A 12,556-nucleotide genomic window follows, 5' to 3' on the forward strand; every position below is an offset into this window, starting at 1 on the left:
CAGGTGGTAACTTGTATTGTCGGATTCGTGGCAGTACAACTCCTTGCTTGAGTGTGACACGGTATGGTGTAATGTGCATGTAACCTACATCAGTCGGACCTTGTGCCCATAAATGCTGTGGTACAATCTAAAGTCTGGGATCAAAATCTCTCAACACATAATGTCCTTTAAAATCACGTAAAAACAATCTCACTCCTTCCGGAGAACAACAAATCACTGCTCCTAGTTCTTTCAACGTTTTTATACCAAGCAAGTTCTCTGGACATGATTTCGTAAGCAACAAGTCTGTAGTGCGGGACAATGGACCAACTTCTAGGGAAACTGGCTTTGACACTTCGTTAACAATAGGCTTTCCTGAAAATCCCAGGAAAATATTCAGTGAGCCTGAGAGGGGTGCCCCTGGAACCTCGTCGTGACTGATGGTAGTTCTGCTTGCCCCTGTGTCAATCAGAAATTTTCTGTCTTTCCCCAATACATGACTATGCACATAGGGACCCTCTTGATCTACAGGAACCTCGATAAGGGGCAAGCCAACCTCCCTCTCTAGGCTGTTTCATGAGTACTGTTGATAATCTGGGTAATCTGACTGTGCGTACTGGTACATTTGTTGTGTGACATGTTGCGTGGCAGCTATGGGCTGGGGTACAGCTACTGTCTGCTTTGCGTTCTGTGGAGGTTGCGTGTTCTGCGGGATGTGTTCCTGTCTAGGAGGACGCGGTCTTTCTTTCGTCTTGCCTGTAGCTATATTGTGTTTCAGGACAGCACATTCGTTTATATAGTGACCTGGCTGTTTGCAGTAGTTGCAGTTCCCTTTGACAGGTGCCGCGCCCTTTCTCTGGCCATCGGCGGCTGGAACTGATTGTGCAACTAGCACTTTCATTTTCGTGTCTTTCATGCGTCTCTTTTCGTGTTCCTGTTCTTCCCTAATTCGGTTCTGGTGGTACAGTAACATTTGTAACATTTGGGAAGGGCTATTAGCTTGCCAGGTACTTTCAACCTTCAGTACTCTATTTTTAATCTGGGGTAAGGAATTCTCTACTAATTTGGTCACAAAAAGATGTGGGTACGATTCACTACTTGTCTTCAGGCCGCTATTAATAATAAAACATTTTTCAAATCTAGAATATAAATCAATAGTGTCTTCATCTTGTTTCTGTTTGCAGGCTGAAATAGCATCCCAATCTTCCTTTTTGGTAGTCAATAATCTCGGCAAAACCTGTATCAATAGCTCGGGTAATTCTTTAGCTTTATCCCCAAGACCAGTACCAGGGGTTCGTGTATTATCTTCGTCTTCTAATTCTGTCCAGTTAATCTTTTTCTCTCCCACCTCCCATTCATTTTCTTTCAGTTTTTCGTAAATGCCTGCTGGTAACAGGACTTTCAACATTTTAATCGTATCAGCATATGTATACTCCCCCATGCGGAGCATATCTTTTAATTCACGGTGGAACCCTGCTGGGTCTTTATCATGACAGGGCAGTAATTTTTTCATTTCCAATAATTCCATTTTCGTTAATGGTGTGTAAACGTATACTCGTTGAAGCACACCCGCGTCAGTTCTAACGGGATGGACTTCTCGTAGGGGATTCTGTCTGTCTATGTAAAAGGTCTTTCTTTCTCGGTGTGGAACAGAAATCAAGTGTGGGGTCAGGAATGTCATGTATTTATGTCGTTGATCTAGAATGACATTAATTAATTCGGTGCCTAGACCTCTCCATCTTGCTAGGAGTAAATCGTCCAATAATTTATACAGGGGACCTGGATCGGAACGCTGACTCTCGTACAGTGTGATGAGATGTTGAATCATGTAAACACCAGCTAAACGCTGTTCTTCCGGAGGAAGACTCAAAAATGTTTGCGCTACTATGTCATCCTTATATATGTTAGAATTGCCAGACCATTGAACTGCTGACCGGGCCAGTTCCTGTTCATGCATAGTACTAAGTTCGCTACTCCCTACTCGTTTTTTCAATGCTTGGTCAGTGGCTTGGAATATGTGTTCAAGGGAATATTGTTCTGGTATGGGAGAAAGAGAACGTTTCTTGTATTCTAGGCATATGGGTTTATCAAAAGGTCTTGCCCTACCTACGTAATGTATTTTACTTGTATCCTCAGTTACTAAATCATCGTCCTCTGAGACTTCGTCATCCTCTTTCTCGGCTTCTTTCTCGGCCTGTTCTTTCTTGTGTATCTCAAGAATTTCTTTACGAATTTTCCTGTACATTGCGTCTACACAACTTTATCATGTTTACCAGCAGCTATGTTGTCACTCCAGTTTGTCATGACTTTAGTTACTTCTTTATTTGGCTGGTCTTGTTCCCTGATCAAACAATTAATCAAAAACTGTAAGAGCATACGTTGAAGCTCCACTTTTCTATGTGCCATGGCCTCGTGAATACTTTCTGGTCCCTCCCCCGTTCTAATGAAGTGGTATATTTTGTCTAAATGGTCCTTCATGCCTGGTAGAATAATCAAATAATCTGCAACGCGTCTTAATCGTATTGAGTATATGAGCATTGGACCCTCACCTGGTACTGGATCATATATACAATCAGTAAGGAACTGTCTAAGGGATTGGTATGTAGCTGCTTTTGGCGTGTGCTGTAGTGCTAAATCTCGTAGTGATGATCGTTTTAACGGTGGTGGGGTGGAGGGACCCCCTCCCGCTGCTCCTAGACTGGAATCGCCTAGGCTTGAATCGGCTTTTACTGACAGCGCTGTCGCTGGTAATGCGGGTTGATCTTGTACTACGGGTGCTGTGCGAAAAGGATTGGTAGGGGGGTCGGTGGCAGGAGGAACAGTGGGGGGATTAGTATTATTGATATGGTTGGGAGGAGGATTAGTAGGAGGTACATTTACATTTACATACTCTGGAGCAGCGTCATCTAAATAGGAGGAAAGAAAAATGTCCGCTGCGGTCTGTTTATGATTACGGAGTTTAGTCGGGATCAGTGGTGGCGGCAAATTATTGGGTACTTCCGGGGTCACTTTAGGTAGGCCCTCGGAGAGGAGGGGATACATGCCTTTAATAAGGGCATTTCTTTGTCTGTCCAATTGTTCTGCTCTAACCCGTTCACCTTCTTCTAGTAGTTCTTTTTCTTGGGCTTTTTCTGATGCTTCTCTACTTCTCTCTGCTTTCTTAATTTCTTTCTCTGTTCTTCTATGCGCTTCTTTACGCCACAATTCTATGGCATCTTTCTGGGATTGTCTGGCTTTCTTTTCCACAGTGCTTCCTCTACTCTCATGATGCAATCAGCATCCCATGTCCCTGAAACAGGCCATCTATATTTCTCTTCCAGATCCTTCGTGTAATCTACCCATAAATCTAAGTACAGTATGGCATCTAAGCCATGTTTATGATACATAAAATGTCCAGGAGTGTCCCTAGGCGGGACGGGAACTGCCTCTTCGAGTATCCCTTTCCTGGTTCCTATCTGACGTAATTTCGAAAACAGCGGCATGTTTGAACTAGCTTGAACGAAAACACAATAAGCACAATAATGGACTGCAAACAATCATTCATACCACGACATTAAAACATTACAGATACTACCTGGTACATAGAATAACACAATTCTGAAAATCTCGAAATACAACACTGGAATACTGGATGCACTGCTAGAACAGTACAGTCATACCGGTCTCATAAAGAGACACGTCATACCGCATCCACCTAAATGGACACGTCTTTACCGGATCTGTGTACCCAGACCCGTCTTGACCGGGCTCAAATAAATGAACCCGTCTATATGCGTTCCCAACAACGGTACTCACCAGGAAGCAAATCTGAAGGCCTCGGAAACTCGATACTGGACTGGACTGCTACGGCTTCTTGCTGCTACGCATGCGCCTCGGAAACAGGTGGGCCTCTGGATACCTCGGACCTTGCTCTCTCGGCTTGGGCTCTGGTCGGGACAGTCCGCAATCCTCACCGCCTCGTGTGGATGCCTGGTCGCAGTCTCCGTCTCCTCCGTGGGCCTGAGGGAGTTAGCAGGAAAACCCGCGGATGTGCACAGAAGGGGTCCGTCACGGCTGTAGAAGGGGTCAGGGGGCTGCGCTTACATCGCCGGCGCGTGGGGAAGGGGACTCGTCCCTAATCGGGCGCCAGAATTATGTGGTAAATAAAATTACCCGGACTATTTTTCTATAAATTAATAACAATAAGGATAGCTCATAAAATGAGAGGCAGAGTCTGTGGTATCTGAGTCAAAAGGGCTTTAATTAGAATGACTCGAGTCTATGAGAATCGGGTTCCATCACCACTAAGGTTCAGGAAGGGATATCTAACGTTTTATTAACATCACACATTATATATAGTAAAACCACATAATTGCAATGAATACAGTAGGCGGAACACTCCAGGCGGAGCAAGTGAAAAGAGAGAGATAAGAACATATGGGCATAAAAGAAGGCGTGTAAGGAGGCGTACACATGGGTGTGCACTTGATGAGTCATAGAAGTGTCATAGGTGGGTGGATGCATAGAGGAGGTCTGCAGGGTCAGCAGAAACCTTTACCCTACATGTGCGCGCAACTGGTCATGACGTGGAATTGACGTGTAACTGGGGAGAGCTGGGGCGTTGAATTTAGCACTAGTAGAGGAGTCTGAAGTCTGGGATGTCAGAACGACCTGCACCTTTGGCATATCTGATATCTTGTGTTTGGAGGATGTATTGTCTGAAGTAAAGGTCTCTCGAACAGAGGCCGTTCATCATTAAATACTAGTGTGTGCATATATTTCTTCGTGCATTGCGCGGGGCTATGGGCCTACTATGGCAACGGGTTCAGTAAATCACTTATATGGAGACAGGAAGGCTAGGCCCTATGCTCTGCAGGCGGAAATATGTTTACCTATTTCACTAGACTGGAATGTGTTTTTGCGGAGGCTGAACAGATAACTGTAGGCAAAATACCGTCTTGGCAGGCAGGCCAGGCCGGGCACCTCTCGGCTGGGCAGGGAGTAAGGTAGAGGTCAGGGATGCATACCTAAACTGCAGCTTTCAGAGACAGAAGAGACTCGGAGCCTGAATTCAGGGCCTGGCTCGGCTGGGCCACAAAAACGTGTGCTTCGCGATATTTAAATGTGTACCATGTAAATGCATTGGCAACGCAGGCCTCAGTGCCCGAAGAAGCTGGAACAAGATCACAACCGACCAGCTCGCCGCTTCCCTGAGTCAGCACCCTCCCGCCAGCTCAGCAAACCCCAGCCAGGCCGCCGACAACCTCACGAAGTGGATCAGCAACTGCGCAGACGAACTCGCCCCTCTGAGGATCCCGCCCGGCAGACCCAGCAGTAAGAGAGCCCCATGGTTCACCGACGAACTCAAGAGCTCCAAGAAGAACTGCCGAGCCCTTGAGAAAACCTGGAGAAAGGAACCCACGCCGGACAACAGGACCACCCTCAAGCTCGCCACCCGGAAACACCACCAACTGATCCGCACCGCCAAGAAAACGGCTTTCAAGAACCGACTGGACAACAACGCACACAACTGCAAGGAACTCTTCAACATCGTGAAAGAGCTCTCCAACCCCAACGCCAGAAACAACGACATCACCCCATCGCAAGACCTCTGCAACTCCCTCGCCTCCTACTTCCACAACAAGATCGCGGACATACATAACAGCTTCAGCACTCAACCGACGCACGCCACGACCGCAGTAACGCCACCCACCACCACCCTCCGCGCCTGGACCCCGGCCAACACCGAAGACACCGTCCGCATGATGAACTCCGTCCACTCCGGATCTCCGACCGACCCCTGCCCTCACCACGTCTTCAACAAAGCCGACGCTGTCATCGCACCCCACCTGCGGGACATCATCAACACCTCATTCGACACCGCCACCTTCCTCGAGAGCTGGAAGCACGCCGAACTCAGCGCTCTACTCAAGAAACCTACAGCAGACCCCACCGAACTCAAGAATTACCGCCCCATCTCTCTACTCCCGTTCCCAGCCAAAGTCATCGAGAAGACCGTCAACAAACAGCTGGCCGCCTTCCTCGAGACGAATGGATCCCCCGACCCATCGCAGTCCGGATTCTGTGCCAACCACAGCACCGAGACCGCCCTCATCGCCGCCACCGACGACATCCGAGCCCTGATGGACAACGGAGAAACAGCGGCCCTCATCCTCCTAGACCTCTCCGCGGCTTTCGACACGGTCTGCCACCGCACCCTAGTGCAGCACCTCAGCAATGTCGGAATCCAGGAGAAGGCACTGGAATGGATCGTCTCCTTCCTCGATGGAAGAACACAGAGAGTCCGCCTACCACCGTACAAGTCAGAGGCCACCGAAGTCATCTGCGGCGTCCCTCAAGGATCCTCGCTGAGCCCTACTCTCTTCAACGTCTACATGAGCCCCCTCGCGGCCATCGCACGCCAACACAACCTCAACATAATCTCCTACGCCGACAACACCCAGCTGATCCTCTCCCTTACCAACGACCCCGCCGCCACCAGAGCCAACCTGCACGAAGGGATGAAAGAAGTAGCCGAGTGGATGACGACGAGCCGCCTGAAACTGAACTCAGATAAGACGCAGGTCCTCATCCTGGGCTCCTCGCCCTCCGCCTGGGACGACTCCTGGTGGCCCCCCACCCTGGGCACCGCACCCAAACCGACGAACCACGCACGCAACCTGGGCTTCATCCTGGACTCCTCCCTCTCCATGACCAGGCAAGTCAACGCCGTCTCCTCGTCGTGCTTCAACATCCTGCGCATGCTTCGGAAGATCTTCTGGTGGATCCCCACGGAGACCAGGAAGACCGTCACCCAGGCCCTCGTCACCAGCCGACTGGACTACGGCAACGCACTCTACGCCGGAACCACCGCCAAGATCCAGAAGAGACTCCAGCGCATCCAGAACGCCTCAGCCAGACTCATCCTCGACGTCCCACGACACAGCCACATCTCCGGACACCTAAGAGACCTGCACTGGCTCCCGGTCAACAAGAGAATCACCTTCCGCCTCCTTACCCACGCTCACAAAGCTCTCCACGATCAAGGCCCGAGCTACCTCAACGACCGCATCAACTTCTACGCTCCCAAACGCCACCTCCGATCTGCCAGCCACGCCCTCGCCGCCGTCCCACGCATCCGTAGAGCCACCACAGGAGGAAGGTCCTTCTCCTACCTGGCCGCCAAGACCTGGAACTCCCTCCCGGCCGACCTGCGCCTGACCCAAGACCACCTCTCCTTCAGGAAGAAGCTCAAGACCTGGCTGTTCGAGCAGTAGCGGCCCCCCCCCCCCCAAGCGCCTTGAGACCCTACGGGTAGGTAGTGCGCTCTACAAATGTCCTGATTGATTGATTGATTGAGTGCAGAATTAACGTCTCATTCATGGAAGGCCTAATAACTGACATGCTAACATTAGACGGAAATGCAGGGGCATTGTTATGACAGGCACGGAAAGGGAATTACATGCTAACATGGACATACATGGGGCATAGGTATGTGGATAGGGTGCGAGGGGGGGACACACTGACTACCTAAAATTTCTGTTTCCTCAATCCGATGGGACAACTATGTCAAAGAATCCATCGAGGTCAATCCACAGAACTTTAGAAACCTTCACAAATCTGTCTACCTGTCGATACCATTCCACAGGTTTTTCTCTCAGCCGAGGAAAATCATTTGTAAACAGTAAAATGTCCTGTCTTGTCCATGGAAAATGCACATACCCTCCTCCTGGTATTTCTCTCATTGGAAACTCATTTACTACTTCTCTTTCTCTTCTGTCTTCCTCTCTTTTCTTTGTCCATTTTACTCTCCATTTACTTAATTCACCCAATCTTTTTAGAAACACAATTAAATCTTTTACATGAATAATTCTTCCTGTGGTATTCATGTTTTCGATGTCTTTTTCAGAGAAATCCACTCTATAATGTTTCTGCAAATTTTTCTGTCTACTTAAATCTATTTCTAATTCAGCATCCATTTCATCCAATTGATCAAATTTGATTTTCATTTTTCATTGTATACTTTTACAGATGAATAATAATTCATCATCCTGATATGCCTTCAAACTGTCAGTTCCAATTGTTCCAATTATTAATTCTTCCAAATCCGCCTTTAATTTTGCAACATCAAGTAATTTAAATTCTGGGGTTTGTGGGGATTGCGTTAAATCTATTTTATTTATGCTCTTTTTTGTAGTTCCAGAATCAGATTCTGCACCAGATGGAGTTTTACATGATAAGCTTTGATTAAAAGTTAAATCCGGCATCATTGTTTTCTCTCGGTGAATTTCTGATAAATCTGAATATAATTTTTCAGCCACTTTCTGAATTTCTGCATTTAATGGAACAGTCAAAGATGAATGTCTAACTTCCCTTTGATCAAATACTGGAAGAACAGGTCCAATCGTTATTGGTACTGTTACTGCTTCCATGCTTTTAGTTAACTGCTGTATTAATTCATCTTTTAAACGGAAATATTCTGAAGTATTTGGTATTTCCTCACATCTTTCTGTTCTCATTACATATCTTGGAGTTTCATTTTTCTGAACTGGGGTTTCAGTATAATTTCTATTTTCTCTTGATATACTAGAATTAGACCTTGTTTCTACTCTTTCAGGGTTTTTTTCATTATTCGGATTTAATCTAGGTGATGTCTCATCAACCATTTCTCTTGGAGGAGCACTTGGGGAAATTCTTGGTGGAACTCTTGGGGAAGACCATGAACAAACTGGTTGGTAAGGTGGCGGTTTCGGTTTTGTAACATAAATCTCTTCTAAAACTGCATCTTCTGATTCACTATCTTCACCATTATTATTTTTCTTTTGAGCACTCTTTTGACCAGTTGCCTCACCAAATCTCACTGGATACAAACCATCACACATGTCTGCACGTCTCCATCGACGCATTCTATCCTCATGTGTTTCCCTGTTAATATCCAATCTAGTACCTCTTGTTACACCTCTACTTTCTCGTTCTAATTCAAACATTTCATCTTCCCATTCAGCTATAGCCTCAAATTGAGTAGGTCTAGGTCTTGGTACAAGACTTGTCATCTTTTCTCTTAGGTTTTTCAAAACCTTAATGTTAAATGATCCATCTTCCGACCATGCTAATACACCATCATTTTTGGTATATTCCATCCAATTCTCAATCCAAAGACAAGTATGATAACCATATTCACCTAACATATAAGCTGCAGGTGTTTTGTACTTAGGAAGTAATCTTCCACCTTGTGTTTCAATTTTCTTGTCAGGTTTGAATATATTTTCCAATTATGAAACCATGAAAGCTTCTTTTCCTCTTTTATATAGTAATATTCCATGTTTTTAAACAATTCCACTTACTTCAGAATAGATCGTAACTCTTTCCTTGTCGTTCCGCTACTCTAGCCAATCCATGCGCGAAACTCACCAACAACCCAATCAGGTTAAGCCACGTCACTATTCTGCTCAGCCAATAGAATTACTGTATTTCAGAATGAGCCAATCAACTGTAAGCTCGTGTAGTCACATGAACCAATCAGTGCGCAGCTACTGTGACGTATGTTAGCCAATCACAGTGCGTCACTAGTGACGTATACTGCCGCTGCAGCTTCTCTGTCCCTCGCTCTGCTCTGACACTGACACCTCCTTTACAAAATATTTTCACAGCACCATATTTTACAAATCTTTTCAATGGAATTCAGTTAGTAGCTCTACAAAAACAAACCATTTGTCTGTTTCACTAAAATAAAGTGATAGCTTTGACAATCATTCAGGTATTCTTTTGCGTGAAATAGACGACGCTATTTTCACAGAATATTTAAATTTGTTGATAAAGTAAGACTACTCTATCCTTCTAACAAGTAATAACAAACTCGTTTTTCTCCGAATGCACATATAGTGACAATTAAAAGTTTCACTCAATCGTATATTACAAAATCATTTACGCACATTCAAACGGAAAAATCCCTAACCATGCATAAATTAATTTTTAGTAGGACTTTAACCCACCATAGATATCCTCACTCGCCAGTAAGATAGACGACGCTTCCTTACCCTTCTTTCAAGCTTGGATAAATTCTACTACTCTTTTCACAGTGAGTTTTAAAACAGGACACCAGTCCCTATACTCGAAAGCTACAATTTCATTAACAATCCTCACTATACATTCTACCTTACACACCTAAAATCCCTAAACTTGTGCTGTACGTCCACAACACTAGTGATATATGACAATACCACTATTTTGAAACAGAACAAATGCACTGTACAACTTCACCTGTTACACTACATTTTACTTGCCGGCAAACCAGGAATTTTCACACTGCTGGAAAAGACCTTTCGACTACATGTAACAACAGAACAAACTTAACATGTTTTAGACATCAATCCTATGTAATTACCATGTAGCATGTCAGTTACCATAGTAACCGTAACTCTGCTACCAAGTTATTGATCAGCGCTCTGACTGAAAAACTGTCTCACCAATGCTACTTATCTCACTACTTATCACCACAATACTTACCATTAATCATGAATCATTAACACAGGCCCATATACCAACGAGACAATTTTGAGCGACTGAATCATGTGACCTAATTAATCAGAACTATTCACAAACTATTTACATTTTTATATACAACTGCAGTTTATCTTTTCTCACCATGGTTTTTAAACAAATATCATTTTAATTAAGTCACTAAGGCGAATGGATCAACTGATGGTAACTAGACCATGAATAAACAAGACCAGCTTGTCTTTTCAATTCTAATTTTTATTAGCTTTATTTTTCAAAGAAAGAGTATTTACGTTAAAGAATCTCTATTTTATTAGCAAATAGGAAATCAGCATTTTAATAAGGAAATGATTTATTAGTCTGACATTTTCAAGGCAAACTCAGAAAGCATGAATATTAACAAAAATAACAGTTTCCATTCCCTATATCTATTTCTCTGACTATTCTCACTCCACCTAGAAAGGAAAATTAATTAAAGTCTGCTGTCCTTACGTGAGCCAAAGGTCCGACAGCATGTCACGTCAATCAGGGCCCGGAAAGTGAGAAGCACCCTCCTGCCCATGAGGTCAGGTTTTATACCTTTCTCTCTAGCTAATCTTTTCTACACTTGTATATTTTCTTGGAAATCCTGACTTTTCATTGGTTGCTTTATGTCAGTCCACATTAAGTCATCACCGATTCTAGACCAAGTTTAGGCTTTTACATAAGCCCTATTGTCCTTTGCTTTCGCGTCTTTTGGCTTCCTCATAAGAGAAACATTTCTTTCGAGTTATAGTCCAACTTCCTTGCCTTGGCAGTCACGCTGATATCCTGTCCTTGAGCCTTCTTCTCCAACAGCACGTTCAGCACAACTAATAAGCAGCTTTTTCTGTCAAAAATGTCAACGTGGTAAATGTTTCTGCGCATGTGTGCAAGGCTCCACTCTGGACCACTTTACGCAACTACATCTCTGTCAGCCATTTCTTTACATCATTCTTAGGCCTCTCCCGGAAACTATTATTCAAAGAAACACACAACATCAATTAAATAAAGAATTGAGACCCATTCTGTTACCCACCCCCTTTGCTAATTTAAAAACCCGTTAATTTATGTTACCTAGCTGAGCACACAAAGCAGCATTTATATCTACCTTCTTCTTTTGGACCGCAAAGATTCTCCACGAGCTTTTGTCACAGAAAAGACATAACATAAGCACACAAATAAGCACATGCCATTAGTTAAACAGCCGCATTTAATACTGACGAAGACAATAGACAAGGTTAGTTTATTATTTTCTTCGCATTTGCAACATAGAGCACATTAATCCCACGTGTTTTCTGATAAATGCATTTTAAAACTAAGTTGTTTAATAATTTTCAACACATGCTTATTAATACAGTTACATTTGTTAAGGAAGTTTAACTTTGCAAGTCTGAACAAAATATTGCTCATCACCTTGCTCCATCACACCCTACTGTGGCCCCATGTTATCAAATTTAGCTTTCCAACAATGAAAGTGAGCCTCTTCACACTACATTTACCCCTGCCTACGATGTTGGTGCAAGGGTTATCTTTACTGTAACCTGTGACTGTAACAGGCAGAACGTGCGCACAATACTATGCATAATGCAGTTCCTTTGCTTAAATTGGGTAAATAAACTGCCATTCTGAAGAGCTCATTTATTTATTATTTAGAGCGCGTTTATTTATCGTTCGATATATGCTGAAAAGAAACACGACAGTTGGTGTAACTCTTGGAAACCCTCATGTGTTCCTCTTTATAATATGCCATGTTCCTTGTGTGACGGATATGTGGCTAAATGAATGGAGCGCGCGCTAGAGCGTGCATTAATGCCGACTTATCTTCCTTAATCCAGTAACAGTTAGAGCAAGAATCATACCTCACCTCCACTTTGTTTATTACCTCCTGAGACGGATATCTGTTTCTAAGTTTACTTTACAGAAAAAGTGTGGGGCGACGCTGTCACCACGGCCGCACAGGCCAAAGAAGTATGATTTTACCAATCATTAAATATAAACCAAAGTTCATCAATGTTCATCCGATTTTCATCCATGTTTTTCATCAATCTTCATTTTTAAACCACATGAATGATGCCATGCT

At 44.3% G+C, this 12,556-nt stretch overlaps 1 pseudogene; it reads right to left on the bottom strand.

Annotated features, from left to right (window-relative positions):
• Nucleotides 1-9,011, bottom strand: part of LOC147662705 (uncharacterized) — a 64,399-nt pseudogene extending 55,388 nt beyond the window's left edge.
• Between the last annotated feature and the right edge of the window lie 3,545 nt (nucleotides 9,012-12,556).

The sequence above is a fragment of the Lissotriton vulgaris genome, unplaced genomic scaffold (assembly GCF_964263255.1).
Source record: "Lissotriton vulgaris unplaced genomic scaffold, aLisVul1.2 SCAFFOLD_1621, whole genome shotgun sequence".
Lineage (NCBI taxonomy): Eukaryota > Metazoa > Chordata > Amphibia > Caudata > Salamandridae > Lissotriton > Lissotriton vulgaris.